This window comes from Balaenoptera ricei, chromosome 2, assembly GCF_028023285.1.
Source record: "Balaenoptera ricei isolate mBalRic1 chromosome 2, mBalRic1.hap2, whole genome shotgun sequence".
Taxonomy (NCBI): Eukaryota; Metazoa; Chordata; class Mammalia; order Artiodactyla; family Balaenopteridae; genus Balaenoptera; species Balaenoptera ricei.
Window position 1 is genome coordinate 5,232,838 of NC_082640.1, and position 17,378 is coordinate 5,250,215.

At 44.2% G+C, this 17,378-nt stretch overlaps 1 protein-coding gene and 1 pseudogene across 1 annotated transcript in view; both read left to right on the forward strand.

Annotated features, from left to right (window-relative positions):
- ST8SIA6 (ST8 alpha-N-acetyl-neuraminide alpha-2,8-sialyltransferase 6) overlaps window positions 1-17,378 on the forward strand; it is a 131,222-nt gene that overhangs the window by 22,144 nt on the left and 91,700 nt on the right. The window lies entirely within an intron of this gene.
- LOC132360789 (mitochondrial dimethyladenosine transferase 1-like) lies at window positions 2,891-5,722 on the forward strand (annotated as a pseudogene).

Consider the following 17,378-nt stretch of genomic DNA (forward strand, 5'->3'; position numbering starts at 1 on the left):
TGTTATGTAAAATTCACATTTTAAAACTGTGGATAGAAGAATTACAATCACAATTCCTTGGCACCATGGTAGCATTACTGTGGTAGTACTCCTAGATGAAGGAATGGTATGTGAAGTTCACAAAGTACAAATTGACAGTTCTGTAACATAAAATCCAAAATTAGTAAAATGATTTTTAGATAAAAGTCAAAACAAAATGGAGCAACTTGTATTACTGTCATAAAAGCCTGCCTACAAAAAGCCCAAATCAATGGTGATGACGAGTTTTGAGTGGCAAGAATTTAAAGGGGGACTAAAAATCATGGTTTATTTGTTGGATGAAACCAGCCTTGGAATTTAAGAAAATCACTTTTTAAAGTTTAAGCACAGTTATGAAAAACAGTATTTGAAAATTTTCATTTTTGCTTATTCTCATTTTCAGCAATCATAAAAATGTGAATCCAATCCCATCAGTACAAAACAGTTCCAAGAATATAATTCATGTCTCAAATATTCCTATCAGAGCATTAAGGACCACCTATAAATCGGTATGTCAGTTCTAACTGAAGACCAAAAACTGAATTAGGGAGAAGATAAATCTGAAAGTAAAATAATGGTTTCATACTTTGGCAGTTTAGAAAATTAAATAATTTTAAACCTCAATGGAAGAATGTACTGTGAGGAAACAATCCTAACAAAAAAAATATATATATATTTTTTCACTTTTGCAGTTCAGTTTATTTGCTGTTTTACAACTTATATTTCCAAAGGCTTTACAATGTCATATTTTCTTGTTTTTTGATACAATGCTTTAATAGTTCAATCAAGAGAGGTATCATATGATGCAATATTTAACTCTTCCTTGAAGCTGGAACTCAGCAATTTGTTTCCTCTAGAGCTGCTGGGTATTGCCTAAACTTTATAACATCTGCCTCGAATCTCTGTTACTTTGCAGGGGAACTTGGTTTTTGATCTCTCACAGTTACATTCCAATGATTTGTGAGAGGCTCTCCTGGACCCAGTCCCTCTGGCTTGGGCACAGTGTGTTTTCTTTGGAGGCTGACACCAGTGCTTTCACAGCCATCCTGTCATTTCAACTGGTAAACCACAGGGATGATGTGCTCATATTCACCACCAGCTTGTAATAACTTGTACTTATTTCTGGTGGGCCAGACCGTCAGCTGGGGAGGGACAGAGCACTCAGGTGGCATCCTGATTATCCTTCCAGCCTTCCGATAAGACCTTCCTTTGGAAGATGTCAGAGGGCCCTGTGGACTCACTTCTTCAAGGAGGCATTCTACCTCATCCATTTCATCTTCAACTTCCAACTCAAGAGTCTTCTGAATCCTCAGCCACCCCATCAAGGACACCAGCAACACCAACTCCTGCCAGATCAGTATTCCACAGAACCAAGTCAATCGGAAGTCAGAGCTGAAAACGGATGCTGGGGGAGAGTGCTGAAGACCCCAGTGGATGGTGGAGCGCCGCCATCTGGCTTCACTTTTTGGACAAATTCTCCCCGCCTCCAAGGGCAAAAGGATATGATGAGTTTTCTGAAAAGTTCTCACTATTCGAGACTGGCCTGATTTGAAGAGCAGATCCCAGTGCCAACAGTGACATAAGTGTCCCTGTTTACCCAAAGTCCTACAAATGCTGAATTAATTTACACTGACCAATCTTAACAGGTGTGCTGTGCCACCTCAGCTTTCATCTGCTTCTCTACTTACTCCTGACGTTGAACCTTGAACCTTCCCTCTGAAGTGCTGTTAACTAAGCCCTGTGAGGGCCCCTTGGAGCCCCTTCCTCCCTGACAGTGTCAGCTCTCAGTTCCGCTCCCTCTTTTCCTCCTGTATGAGTTCCTCTCCTAAGTGCAAGCCTTTCCCCAACTTCTGTTCTTGGCCATCTTTCCTCTCGAGATCCCGTGCACGTCCACGATTTCAGCTGTCTTCCTCTGGAGAAAGCAGGGCGGTCAAACAGAAGGTAACTGTCAGGTCGGAGACGAACGTTCCGGGTTGAAGCCCAGCTTCCCAACTTCCTCCTTGTCTGCCTGGGTCAGGTCTGGCATCCTCTGTGCTTCAACTTCCACATCATTAAAGTGGGTTTGTACTGTCTAAAAAAAAAAAATGAAGTACTTTTTTTTTAATTTTATTTTTGGCTGCGTTGGGTCTTCATTGCTGCGCGTGGGCTTTCTCTAGTTGCGGCGAGAGGGGGCTACTCTTCATTGAGGTGCGTGGGCTTCTCATTGCAGTGGCTTCTCATTGCGGAGCATGGGCTCTAGGCATGCGGGCTCAGTAGTTGTGGCACGCGGGCTCAGTAGTTGTGGCACGCGGGCTCTAGAGCGCAGACTCAGTAGTTGTGGTGCACGGGCTTAGTTGCTCCACAGCATGTGGGATCTTCCCAGACCAGGGCTCGAACCCGTGTCCCCTGCCTTGGCAGGTGGGTTCTTAACCACTGCGCCACCAGGGAAGCCCCCCCTCCTTTTTTTTTTTTTTTTTTTTTTTTGCAGAAGGACTCACATTTATTGGTTCAAATACAGTACCTAACATTTGCTAAACATGCATTTCACACTAATTGGTCACATTTCCACAGGTAGTCAATTCACAGAAAAGGGCCCATCCCTTGCCAGATGGCAGGGTGGGAGGTAGCAGAGGGCCTGGGTAGCAGAGCCCGCCAATCGTCACTTGGTCCTGCAGGATTGATGGAGCCAAGTTGGCGGGCAGCCCTTGGCCGGCCCTCTGGGGACAAGGGCTCAGAGACATCCTGTTTACTCGACTCCTGTACAGGACTGTGGGTAGAGGCGGGCCTCGGGTTGGTAGCCAGGGGTAGGCTCGTGGATGCACGTGCCACCACAGCTCCTGAGGGTGGGGTCACGGGAGGTGGTGCTCCCTGTGCCTTGGGTCATAGGAGGGAAATGGAGGCCTCTTCAAGGGGGTGGCTAGTCCCTGGCTGGGCAGGCGGGAAGCACTCCCCAGACACGGCCCAGACGTTACAACACAGCCACACGCCCCTGTCGCAGGCCTGGGATGGCAACACAGACAAAAACACCAACGCCCCAGGGCAGGCGGGGTTCCTGTCCCGACAGAGACATGGAAACAGAGCAGGAGCTACAGTATTCTTTTCCCGCAAGAGTCCTCAGAGAGGAAGAGACCAGGATGTCACTCAAGAGGTAGTTTTTTTTTTTTCTTTTCTATGGAAATTTGAGTGAACAACATTATCACCTATTATAAGACATTTCAGAGAAACAAAAAGTTTAACATTTCTTTTTTGAGATTAAACAAACAAGTTTTATTATCAAATGTAGCAATTCTGCAACAACTCAGTAGTATTGTAGTATTACTGCCTATCTTAAAGTCTTTCAGAGCTTTGGGCGGACAGCATCTTAAGGCAGCCAAGTATAAAGAACTATTTTTCTGATCTTAAGTGCCAGTTATCACCAATTTTCACACAAAATGGTTTTTTTTTAAAATTTTTATTTCTCCTACTGCAGTTAAAGGGCCATTGCTGGTCAGTGAAGAGGGAATGTTTGGCTCTCCATTCAAGGTGTTAATCAAAGTGATATAAAGTAAATAAAAATAGCAGCCACATAAATCTTCATGGCATTGCATCCAAGCTAAGGACAATATGGGTAAATTAAAGAAACATGTGCACTCAGTTAATCAAATCCTGTTTCCTCTTCGGAGTTACACGAGGCAGCAGTACTATCTAGCTAGTGTCTAATATTGCACTTTTGGAGCATAAACGCAGCTAAACACATAGTGCTAAACACTGACAGCGTCAGTACCTGTTCTCACCACATCAGTGTTTACCTCTCAGTCCAGCATGCTGACTATAACCCTATGCTTTTAAAAGTTGTAATTATTTGACAGTTAAGGCATTAGAGAAACAGTTGTAAGGCTATCTTAATATATACAAGCATTCACTTTAGTTAGTATATTGCTTTCTCGAATACACTGTTCACATATCTCATTTTTGTGACATTAAAAACTATGGAATTCCTTATTAAAGTCCGAACCATCAATAATGGGAATAGTACAGTATAAAACAATACATATAAAGCCACAATATTCAATTACAATTCAAACTAGAAATTACGAACTACACGTAGCTGCTTCATTTTTGGTTTTACATTTTGGCCCCTAGTTCATTCCTATTTACAAGTGATGCCTACTGAGAAAAAATCCAACTTCTAACTATGTATGTTTTGTGGTGGATGTGCCATTTCTTCTCACTTTTTTTTTTCTATTAAAAAAAACCCAAAATAACAACTGTTTTTGAGGATGGGGAAAAATTCAAACCCTTGTGCACCCTTGCTAGGATTATAAAATGCAGCAACCACTATGGGAAACATGTGGCAGATCCTCAAAAAATTGAAACTAGAACTACCATATGGCCAAGTCATCCAAATTCTAGGTACATACCCAGTGGAAAGCAAAGACTTGATGAGATATTTGCAAACTCTGTTCACAGCAGCACTATTTCCAACAGTGAAGAGGTGGAAGCAACACAGATGTTGATCTTCAGATGAATGGGTAAATGAAATATGGTGGAAACCACAATGGAATGTTATTTACCCTTTAAAGGGAACTCCTGTCACATGGAACAACATGGGTGAAACTTGAGGACAGTATGCCAGTGAAATAAACCATTCACACACAAAAAGTGCTTTAGAATTCCACACACACGTGGTATGTAAAGTGGTCAAATATATAGAATATCAAAGTAAAATGGTGAATACCAGTGGCTAGAGAGAGAGAAATAATAAAGACCTGTTTTTTAAAGGATGTAGAGATCAGTTTTGTAAGATGGAAAAAGTTCTGCAGATCTATAGCATAACAACAAGAATATACTGGACACTACTGACCAGTACAGCAAAAACTGGTTATATAGTACATTTTATGATTATTTTCAACTACAAAATTTTTGTAAAATGTAGTTTTTAAAATAATTAATTTGTTTATTTTTGGCTGCGTTGGGTCTTTGTTGCTGTGTGCGGACTTTTCTAGTTGTGGCGAGTGGGGGCTACTCTTGGTTGCGGCGCGCGGGCTTCTCATTGCAGTGGCTTCTCTTGTTGCGGAGTGGGTGCTAAGATAGAAAGGGCTTTTCCAGAAAGTCTCAAAAGACAGTGGGAGGATGAACCTCCAAATGTGCATATTATTGGAAATCTGCCTTTTAGTGTATCAACTCCACTGATTATCAAATTGGCTTGAAAATGTTTCTCATAGAAATGGACCTTTTGCTTATGGCAGAACCCAGATGACTGACTTTTCAAAAGGAAGTAGCAGAGAGACTTACAGCCAGTATAGGAAGCAAGCAGCATAGTCGCCTTTCCATCGTGGCCCAGTACCTCTGCGACGTTCAGCACATCTTGACAATTCCAGGTCAGGCTTTCGTCCCCAAACCAGAGGTGGACTTGGGGGTGGTGCATTTCACCCCCCTTACCCGGTGCAGGATAGAGTAGCCATTCAGGCTGGTGGAGAAAGTCGTTCAGAATGCCTTTCAGTTCTGAAGGAAATATTGCCATCGAGGGCTTGGAATGTTACTCCCTGAAGCTTGGTGATTAGAAAGCACTGGGAAACTGTTACAGTTGGCAGATGTGGACTCTACTCTTCGACCCACCCAGCTCTCTGTCTTACATTTTATGAGCCTCTGTGATGTATACTGAAAAATGTGTGATGAAGATCCACACCTCTTTGCTTACAATTTCAGAGAAGAACTCAAGCAAAAATCAGAAAAAAGGGTATGACAAGGAGAGTTACAGACTGTAGCTGCTACTTCAGGGGCTGGCACCCTAGTGGATGTTGATTTTCACAATGTTGAACTTCTCATACGTGTGCTCACCAGGTGTGACTTATTCCCCTTTTACAGCTTGGTAAAGAGAATAAATATCATGAAATTTAAAAAAAAGGACTTTACTGGTGGTGCAGTGGTTAAGAATCCACCTGCCAGTGCAGGGGACACGGATTCGAGCCCTGGTCTGGGAAGATCCCACATGCCGCGGAGCAACTAAGCCCGTGCACCACAACTACTGAGCCCGCATGCCACAACTACTGAAGCCCGCACGCCTAGAGCCTGTGCTCCGCAACAAGAGAAGCCACCGCAGTGAGAAGCCCATGCACCGCATCGAAGAGTAGCCCCGGCTTGCTGCAACTAGAGAAAGCCCATGCGCAGCAACGAAGACCCAATGCAGCCAAAAAAAAATAAATAAATAAAAAAAAACAAAAACAAAAACCAGTGGCTCTCCATTTCCCTCAAAGGCGAGGCCAAAGCCCTGACATTGCTTGTGAAACCCTCCTAGACCTGCCCCCACTGCCCCCGATCGGTTTCCTTCCTCAAAAAAAAAGAATACTTTTAAATTTATTTATTTATTTATTTATTTTTGGCTGCATTGGTCTTCGTTGCTGTGCGCGGGCTTTCTCTAGATGCGGCGAGCGTAGGCTACTCTTTGTTGCAGTGAGCAGGCTTCTCATTGTGGTGGTCTCTCTTGTTGCAGAGCATGGGCTCTAGGTATGCGGGCTTCAGTAGTTGTGGCACGCAGGCTCAGTAGTTGTGGCGCACGGACTTAGTTGCTCCGCGGCATGTGGGATCTTCCTGGACCAGCGATCGAACCCGTGTCCCCTGCATTGGCAGGCGGATTCTTGACCACTGTGCCACCAGGGAAGTCCCACAAATGAGTTTTTAAAAGTTGCTTTTTCTGAACTTCACTGACCTTCATGGCTGTGGATTATCCTGAAATCCGTAAAAGTCCTGGCAGCATTTCCTCTAAGCTCAGAACACTGTGGTGAGGTAATAACAACCATACCATTGCTACTTTTGCAACAGTACTCTGGAATTGAGCATAATGGGGGAGGAGGAGGTGGTAGGGCAATCACCTCTTCTGCCTTCTTAGTTTGCACAGTAAAGTGGAAAATCCTGGGCTCAAATCCGGGACAGTCTGACTAGAGCCCACTTCAACCACTGAACTCCAATAATTTGTTTACACATCTTATTTAAGTCCATGTAAGTCAGTTGAGAATCATGTAGTACCTTTGTCCTACTGGCGCAGCCCAGCGCAGCGTAACGCCAGGTGAGGAGCGTACCCGCGCAACCCAGCACCTTCCAGCATTCTCAGGACCAGGCACTCGCTGCTGCCCTCGCTCTGGATGCCGAGCAAAACCCAGGCACCCCTGCCTGCTACACACTTCTCATCTTTCCCGTTGGCGGAGGTCGCCTGTAGATCCAGGCTGGGCCTTACAGGCTGCCCAGTTGGAGAGTCAGTTGTGGGTTGAGCCCCACCTCACCTCTTTCCTGCTGTCAGCTGGAGTAGATAAACAGCAGATGGTCATCAGAGCAACTAAAGCCTCAGTTTCCTTAACTGTTAAAGAGAAAATTTTTGATGGAGCTCATCCTCCAGTAGCTCCCTGAAAAAGGGTGCATAAAGTGTTCCAGTGAAGGACCTTTTCCAGGACACTCAACGATGACAGTTGCCAAGTCCTGTAGTAGGTCCTGGGTGAGGAAGCCTTGACTCATGGGACATAACAGCCTTGCTGGATGCCTGGTACATTTAAGAAACCTGACTGCATAAGAAGCACTCTACATGGGCACAGGATGTTACCTGGAATCAGAGAACTAAATGATCCTGACTTTTCTTGATTTTAAATGGTAAAAAGTCTTGACTACTTTTTGTAACAGTACTCTGTACTAATGATGGTCAGCTATTTATTTTTATTTGTATTATTAATATTCACAACTTATTTCCTAATTAAATATTTAAAAGTTCTAGTGCTAATTCTGGTGTTAAAAACTTTTCAAATCTCTATAAATCTGGTTTTGAGACAATTGATAGTATTTGACTTTCTTTGTTAGAACCAATTGCCGAGTAATAAAATTCACTTTTCAAAACAAAACAAAACAAAACAAAATCAAGAGGTTTAAATCTTGGTGATAATGCAGTTGTCTGTACAAGCAACAATATGCCAATAAAATGGACACCCTAGAAGAAATGGACAAATTCTTAGAAAAGCACAACCTTCCGAGACTGAACCAGGAAGAAATAGAAAATATAAACAGACCAATCACAAGCACTCACATTGACACTGTGATTAAAAATCTGCCAACAAACAAAAGCCCAGGACCAGATGGCTTCACAGGCGAATTCTATCAAACATTTAGAGAAGAGGTAACACCTATCCTTCTCAAACTCTTCCAAAATACAGCAGAGGGAGGAACACTCCCAAACTCGTTCTGTGAGGCCACCATCATCCTGATACCAAAACCAGAAAAAGATGTCACACAAAAAAGAAAACTACAGGCCAATATCACTGATGAACATAGATGCAAAAATCCTCAACAAAATACTAGCAAACAGAATCCAACAGCACATTAAAAGGATCATACACCATGATCAAGTGGGGTTTATCCCAGGAATGCAAGGGTTCTTCAATATACGCAAATCAATCAATGTGATACACTATATTAACAAATTGAAGGAGCAAAACCATATGATCATCTCAGTAGAATGCAGAAAAAGCTTTCGACAAATTTCAACACCCATTTATGATAAAAGCCCTCCAGAGGCATAGAGGGAACTTACCTCAACATAATAAAGTCCATATATGACAAACCCACAGCCAACATCGTTCTCAATGGTGAAAAACTGAAACCATTTCCTCTAAGATCAGGAACAAGACAAGGTTGCCCACTCTCACCACTATTATTCAACATAGTTTTGGAAGTTTTAGCCACAGCAGTCAGAGACGAAAAAGAAACAGAAGGAATCCAAATCGGAAAGAAGAAGTAAAACTGTCACCGTTTGCAGATGAGATGATAGTATACATAGAGAATCCTAAAGATGCTACCAGAAAACTACTAGAGCTAATCAATGAATTTGGTAGAGTAGCAGGATACAAAATTAATGCACAGAAATCTCTTGCATTCCTATACACTAATGATGAAAAATCTGAAAGAGAAATTAAGGAAACACTCCCATTTACCATTGCAACAAAAAGAATAAAATACCTAGGAATAAACCTAACTAAGGAGACAAAAGACCTGTATGCAGAAAAGTATAAGACACTGATGAAAGAAATTAAAGATGATACAAACAGATGGAGAGATATAGCATGTTCTTGGATTGGAAGAATCAACATTGTGAAAATGACTATACTACCCAAAGCAATCTACAGATTCAATGCAATCCCTATCAAACCACCAATGGCATTTTTCACAGAACTAGAGCAAAAAAGTTCACAATTTGTATGGAAACACAAAAGACCCCGAATAGCCAAAGCAATCTTGAGAAAGAAAAATGGAGCTGGAGGAATCAGGCTCCTGGGTTTCAGACTATCCTACAAAGCTACAGTAATCAAGATAGTATGGTACTGGCACAAAAACAGAAATATAGATCAATGGAACAGGATAGAAAGCCCAGAGATAAAACAAATACTGTATGCTAACACATATATATAGAATCTAAAAAAAAAAAGTGGTTCTGAAGAACCTAGGGGCAGGACAGGAATAAAGATGCAGACATAGAGAATGGACTTGAGGACACGGGGAGGGGGAAGGGTAAGCTGGGACGAAGTGAGAGAGTGGCATGGACATATATACATTACCAAATCTAAAATAGGTAGTGAGAAGCAGCCGCATAGCACAGGAAGAGCAGCTTGGTGCTTTGTGACCACCTAGAGGGGTGGGATAGGGAGGGTGGGAGGGAGACACAAGAGGGAGGAGATATGGGGACATATGTATATGTATAACTGATTCACTTTGTTATAAAGCAGAAACTAACACACCATTGTAAAGCAATTATACTCCAATAAAGATGTTAAAAAAAAAAAAAGAAAAAGAGCTTGACGGTTTTTTAGAAAGTTAAACATGAACTTGTCATATGACTCAGGAGTTCGACTCCTATGTATTTACCCAAGATCAATAAAAACATAGGTTCACACAAATGACTTGTATGCCAATGTGTATAGCAACATTATTTATAATATTCAAACAATGGAAACAATCCACATGTCCATCAACTGGTGAAAAGATAAACAAAACACAGTGTATCTGTACATGAAATACTATTCAGCAATAAGAAGGAATGAAATACGAATATAATATATTACGCTACAACACAGGTGAACCTCAAAAACATTATGCTAAGTGGAAGAATCCATACACAAAATAACATATGAGACAGACACAAGTAGATCAGTGGTTACCTGGGGTGGAAAGTGAGGTAGAAATTAGCTACAAGTAATCTTTTGCGGGTGATGGATACATTCTAAAACCAGGATGTGGTGATGGTTGTGTAAATCTATAAAGTTACTAAATATCATTAATTTGTGCACTTGAGCTTTTTATGTCCAGGAAACTTTGTGAGAACATACATGTTTTCATCCGCAGTGTTTTGTGCTGTGTGTAAGCCTTATGTAGTGTGTGTGCCTACCTGGGTGGAAACTGACGCATGTAAATAATGCTGTACTGTTGGAATGTGCAGAGGATTTAAGTATTTCTGAAGAGCACCAAGTTTAAAATTTTCTTAGGTAATCTATGTAGTTACCCACAACATTGAGAAATAGACAGATGTGCAAAGTTCCCCCTTAGTGGTGGGGCAGGTGTGGGAGGTACAAACTATTGGGTATAAAATTGGCTACAAGGATGTGTTGTACAACACAGGGAATATAGCCAATATTTTGTAATAACTGTAAATGGAGTGTAACCTTTAAAAATTGAATAAAAAATAAATTAAATAAATTAAAAACAGAAAAACTCCAAAGTTCCCCCATTAGCATTCAGATTTCCTACACTTTTTTCATGTTTTCTAAATAGTTCGTCAGGTTTGAAATGCTGTTTATTTAAGATAGAGAATAATCACCCAGATGTGAGTATGTATGATGCGTAGGTTGTTGTATTAAGCTCCACAAAATCAAGGAGGATTTTTTTAAAATTATAGAACAGCAATTATCGGGCGGCTCCCAGGTGCTGGTCTTAGCAGCCTCATCTGTACGACTTCACTGAATTCTCACAGGGACACTCTTCTGTAGGACTCTTGCTATTCTTGTACAGAAGGAGACACTGAGACCAGAGGGCTTAGTTACTTGTCCCAGGCCACACAGCCAAGAGGGGCAGCTGATGGACCTCGGAGTCTGTGCTCCAGATGGAGAAACAGGGGCTGGTCACACTGCATCCCATGTTGAATGCAGGGTGATCTTTCCAGACATTTAGGGGACTGTGGGAGGAGATGTCAGGGAGTGGTCATGAATGACTGAGACATGTGGGGACGAAGGGCCTTGGGGATGAGAGCCTGGGAGGCAGGGGACCAGCCCAGAGGGGACCATGGAATCCCTCCAGACCACAAAGGCAGAGTAATGAACAAGGATGCAGAGTAGACCAAGCACGGAGAGTGCGGCTTCAACAGCTAGTCAGAGGCCCGTGTCCCTGTGCTCCAGGACGCTATCCAGGCCCCAGGATGCTAATCCAGGGCCCATGGTGCTAATCCAGGGCCCACGGTGCTAATCCAGGCCCCACGGTGCTAATCCAGGGCCCACGGTGCTAATCCAGGCCCCACGGTGCTAATCCAGGGCCCACGGTGCTAATCCAGGCCCCACGGTGCTAATCCAGGGCCCACGGTGCTAATCCAGGCCCCACGGTGCTAATCCAGGGCCCACGGTGCTAATCCAGGCCCCACGGTGCTAATCCAGGCCCCACGGTGCTAATCCAGGGCCCACGGTGCTAATCCAGGCCCCACGGTGCTAATCCAGGGCCCACGGTGCTAATCCAGGCCCCACGGTGCTAATCCAGGGCCCACGGTGCTAATCCAGGCCCCACGGTGCTAATCCAGGGCCCACGGTGCTAATCCAGGGCCCACGGTGCTAATCCAGGCCCCAGGACGCTAATCCAGGCCCCACGATGCTAATCCAGGGCCCACGGTGCTAATCCAGGCCCCAGGATGCTAATCCAGGCCCCACGGTGCTAATCCAGGCCCCACGGTGCTAATCCAGGCCCCACGGTGCTAATCCAGGCCCTACGATGCTAATCCAGGCCCCACGATGCTAATCCAGGCCCCACGATGTTAATCCAGGCCCCAGGGTGCTAATCCAGACCCCAGGATGCTAATCCAGGCCCCAGGATGTTAATCCAGGGCCCACGATGCTAATCCAGGCCCCATGATGCTAATCCAGACCCCACGATGCTAATCCAGGGCCCACGATACTAATCTAGGCCCCACGATCCTAATCCAGACCCCACGATGCTAATCCAGGCCCCAGGGTGCTAATCCAGACCACTCTTGAAAGGAACCCGCCCTCCCCCAAGAGCTTGTTCAGCGTGGAGTCCTCACCTTCTCTCTGGATGGGAGATTAGAGCCAGTTCAGTCTGTGTGGGTGAGCAAAGAGTCTGTGCCGACCTCAGGGACTGAGGCTGTCTGCCGGTGGCCACCTCCAGAAAGTAGCCCTCTCAGCTTACAAGGAAAACCACAAACCAGGTCAGAGAAAGTACACTGAGACTCCACGATTTACTTAACCCAAGTGGGAACTAACCAACGCAGATAGCTTACTTCTCCTCAGGTTTATTTAATACGAGTGTGTGTGTGTGTGTGTGTGTGTGTGCACGCACGCGCGCCCTGCAGTCATAGGCACAGATCTTCCCTTTGTTCCCAGTCGGTAGATCATGTTTGCGAGATTGTACTGAACATTGAGCAAGACCCAAGGAACACACACACCCACCACCCTCACCACGAATTTCATTAATAGCAAGTCTCCTAAGAATGAACTTGTATCCAAACGATTCTCTCCCGACTCACTCACAAAAATATTTCAAAGAATGTTTTGAATATTTGAAAATATTCTTCCCAGCAGTACTGCTTCTGGCACCCGGTTGAGGGTTCTTAATGGCTTCATTCATCCATGCAGCAGATATTCACGCTGTAGGAAGCTTCTGCTCTTATCTCACAGCTGGATGGATATGCAGGTGGTACCTAATTTGATTTGGATGAAAACAGCCTGCTTTCCTTAGGGAGCAGTTGCTAAGTCCAGCTCAGCGTTTGTGGCCAAGCACATCAATCCTCTAATTCCAGGTGTTTTCTGAGGCTCCACTTTGGTCACCCAGGGGTCCCGGATCTGTGACAGCCCTGAATAAGCATCAGTCACTGCTCTCAAGTAGTCCTCGGCCAAGGGGGAGCGGCCGCCACCTGTGATGCCCATCCCGTGTAAGTGTTGTCATGGAAACGTGTACAGGGCAGCGTGGCAGCCCAGGGACGGTTGGACAGGTGAGGGTGCCAGCGTGGAGTCTTGAAGCCCAAGTAGAAACCCCACGAGCAGGCCAAAAGGGAAGAAGACATTCATGACACGTGTGAAGGCTTGGGGGTGTACGAACAAGATGTCTTTGTGAAGCTGAAACTCTTTTAGGGAGGCTGGACCCGGGGGTATGAGTGGAGGAGTGGTGGGCAGGTGCTAGAAAGCTGGTGTCTGCTTGCCTGTGGGCAGCGTACTGTCCGTCCTTAACCGTTAGCTTCTCCCTCCTGGTGGGGCTTTCAGTCTCTGCAGAACAGCTCAGGGATGTTGTTAAGTGTATCCCTTGAGGGGGAAACCAGGACCCTGCCCCGAGGCTGCACTGTTGTTTCTTGTCTGCTGCCCCCTTGTCCCTGCGTCCCCTCCCTTCCCTGATGAGCAACTGTTTGAACCTGCTCCTTGGAACTCAGGGAAGGTCATGAAGACTGAATGAAGCCTATTTTCTGTAATCAAAGAAATGGGGGACACAGGCTTTCGTGCCCAGGAACCCCACAGGGTCCTGCTCGGTATCAGGAGGACCACAGCCCCGGCCCCCTGCCCTGTCTCCCAGGGACACCAGAGGCGGTTACCTGGTTGAGCAGGTGCCTACACTGTGGGGGCCTTGCCTGGTGCCAGGGACCCAGCCTCTGTGTGGTTGGGGTCTATTGTGAACATCCCCCCAACCCCGTGCACATGATGGAGTGAAAGGGGAAGGAACTGAGAAACAGGCAGGAGACCATCAGGGCCTGACCTAAAACCCACGTGATGGGAGTGGATGGGAATTTAAGGAGAAACATGAGAAGTCTGCATCCTCAGGTCTAGGTGATTGACTAGAATTGGGGGGTGAAAGGAACCTGGGCAAGGTCACGGGTGTGTGCGGTTATGGACCGTATTAGTCTGCTGTGGCTGATGTAACAAAGTACCACAGACTGAGTGGCTTAAACAACAGACATTTATTTTCTCATTCTTTTTTTAATTGAATTTAGTTCTGGAGGCTAGAAACCCGAGATCAGAGTTGGCAGAGTTGGTTTGCTCTGAGGGTTGTGAGGGAAGGGTCTGTTCCAGGTCTCTCTCCTTGGCTTTAGGTGCCCATCTTCCCTGTGTGCCAATTTCCTCTTCTTGGAGAGACACTGGTCATGCTGGATTAGGGTCCACCTGACTGGCCTCATTTTAATTACCGCTTCAAAGACCCATCTCCAAGTTAGGTAACATTCTGAGGTGGTAGTCAGGGTTTCAGCATATGAATTTGGGGGTGTGGGGACACAATTCAGCCCATAACACGAAGACGTAGACAAAGTTGTGAGCAGTGTAAAGTGTAAAGTTGTTCATTCTGAGGAATCATATAACGAGGTTTGGCTGTACTTCCAGTGACCTGAATGGGTGTGTGTTATTTGTGAGGTGGGAGGGCCTCTTCCAGCGAAAGAATCCCCTGACCTAAATGGAGGCAGCAGGTCTTTTTTTTTTTCCAATATTTTTTTAAATTGAAGTACAGTTGATTTACAATGTTGTTAATTACTGCTGTACAGCAAGATGATTCAGTTATACATATATATATATATATATACATTCTTTTTTTAATATTATGATTTATCATAGGATATTGAATATAGTTCTCTGTGCTATACAGTAGGACCTTGTTGTTTATCCATTCTGTATATAAAAGCTTACATCTGCTAACCCCAACCTCCTACTCCATCCCTCCCTCAACCTCCTCCCCTTTGGCAACCACCAGTCTGTGCTCTATGTCTGTGAGTCAATTTCTGTTTCATAGGTTCATTTGGGTCATATTTTAGATTCCACATGTAAGTGATATCATATGGTATTTGTCTTTCTCTTTCTGACTTATTTCACTTAGTATGATAATCTCTAGTTGCATCCATGTTGCTGCAAATGGCGTTATTTCACTCTTTTTTATGGCTGAGTAGTATTCTATTGTATATATGTACCACATCTTCTTTATCCATTCATCTATTGATGGACATTTAGGTTGTTTCCACGTCTTGGTTATTGTGAACAGTACTGCTATGAACATAGGAGTGCGTGTATCTTTTTGAATTATAGTTTGTCTGGATGTACACCCAGGAGTGGGATTGCTGGATCATAGAGGCAGCAGGCCTTAACATAGTTCTGGAAATTTAGATTTTCTCAAGGTGAGTGCAATTCCTCTGGCTTCTCATAGCTGATGTCTGGGAGAGACTAGCTGAGGGTCAGTGGGTTTCAGCAGGATATTTCAGGAGTGGTCATGGTCTAGTGGTTGGAGCTCTGGATGGGGTGCGTGTGTGATAGATTATTTTGAGCCAGAAGGAATAAAACTGCTTAAGAGGTAGGGTGGAGTCAGACGAACCCAAATTCTCATCTCTCCTCAGCCCATCTCTCTTAGTCAGCTCAGGCTTCTGTAACAAAGTAAGATGGCGTAAACGACAGAAATTTATTTCTCAGAGTTCTGGAGGCTGAAGTCCAAGATCAGGGGCCAGCATGGTCGGGTTCTGATGAAGGCTCTCTTCCTGGCTTGCAGACAGCAGCTCTTCTCACTGTGTCCTCATGTGATAGGGAGATAGAGATGGAGACAGAGTCCGAGACAGAGAGAGAGAGAGTCCGAGACAGAGAGAGAGACCAAGTCCGAGACAGAGAGACAGAGTCTGAGACAGAGAGAGAGACAGAGTCTGAGACAGAGAGAGAGACAGAGTCAGAGACAGAGTCTGAGACAGAGAGAGAGACAGAGTCAGAGACAGAGTCTGAGACAGAGAGAGAGACAGAGTCAGAGACAGAGACAGGGAGACAGAGTCAGAGACAGAGACAGAGTCAAAGACAGAGAGAGATAGAATGCAAGACAGAGAGACAGAGTCAGAGACAGAGGTAGACAGAGTCAGAGAGCTCTCTGGTGTCTCTTCTTATAAGGGTACTAATCTCATCAGAGGGTCCCACCTGCATGAACTCATCTAACCTTCCAGCTGTAAGCTTCACATGGGAAAGGGTCTAATGGTCTCTCTGGAGCCTCTTGTATAAAGGCACTGATCTGTTTCCCAAGGGCTCCACCCTCATGACTTCATCACCTCCCAAAGGCCCCATCTCCAAAGAACATCGCATTGGGAGTTTAGGCTTCAGCATATGAATTGGGGGAGGGAACACAAACATTCACTACATAACACAGTCCTAAATGTGTGACTTTAGACTTTTACCTGCCTTGTCACTGACGCCCTACATCTATCTCTCAAGGTGTTTGGAAGGTTAAATGAGGTAATGTGATGCACTCAGATAATGCATTTATTCTACCACATTTCATCAGAGCCTGGCATAGAGGAAATATTCAATCAATGAGTCTCAGTTTGTATCCCGGTAGAACTCACAAAGCCAATTCTTCCCCATTATTGTTTGTCTGTGGTGTTCCAGATTATTAATGCCATGTGCTCTAATAAGAATTGAACTTTACCTTATAATTTAGGAACACCTAAATCCTGTGTGTAATTAAATTATATAGTTTGAGAGCCTCTGTGCCCTATTTTTAAGTCAATTTTTATTGTTTTCTAAGTTGGGTATTAAATAGTTAGAAAACCAAAAGGGTACTATTAAATAATTTTTCCTAGAAAAAAGTATATATGTGGTTTAGACTATTGTTAGTGCCTGGCACCTATTAAGTGCTATTTATGTAAGTATTATCTATCAACGCTAAAAGACACAATGAAAATTAGCAATTCTCTGCCCCATTTTCCCCACACCCTGTGGCAATAACTTCCAATCCATTAGCTATTTTTCTTATATTTACCTCCATATTTCTTCATAAGGTGCTTCAACTTCTGCTTCTTGATTTTTAAAATTTAATGAATTTTTAAAGTTTTTAAAGTGTCATTTCATAATTGAACTTTTACATTTAATTATTTCTTTGAAGTCTGTTTATGGCAGAAATAGATTTAATCCTCTTATTCTCCATGTGCCTCACCAAAAGACAGACAGATGGACACACACACCTCTTTTTTTTTAAGATTTATTTATTATTTTATTTTTTGGCTGTGTTGGGTCTTAGTTGCGGCATGCGGGATCTTCATTGAGGCTTGCGGGATCTTTCGTTGCGACGCGTGGGCTTCTCTCTAGTTGTGGCACACAGGCTCCAGAGCGCGTGGGCTCTGTAGTTCATGGCACGCAAGCTCTCTGGTTGAGGTGCGC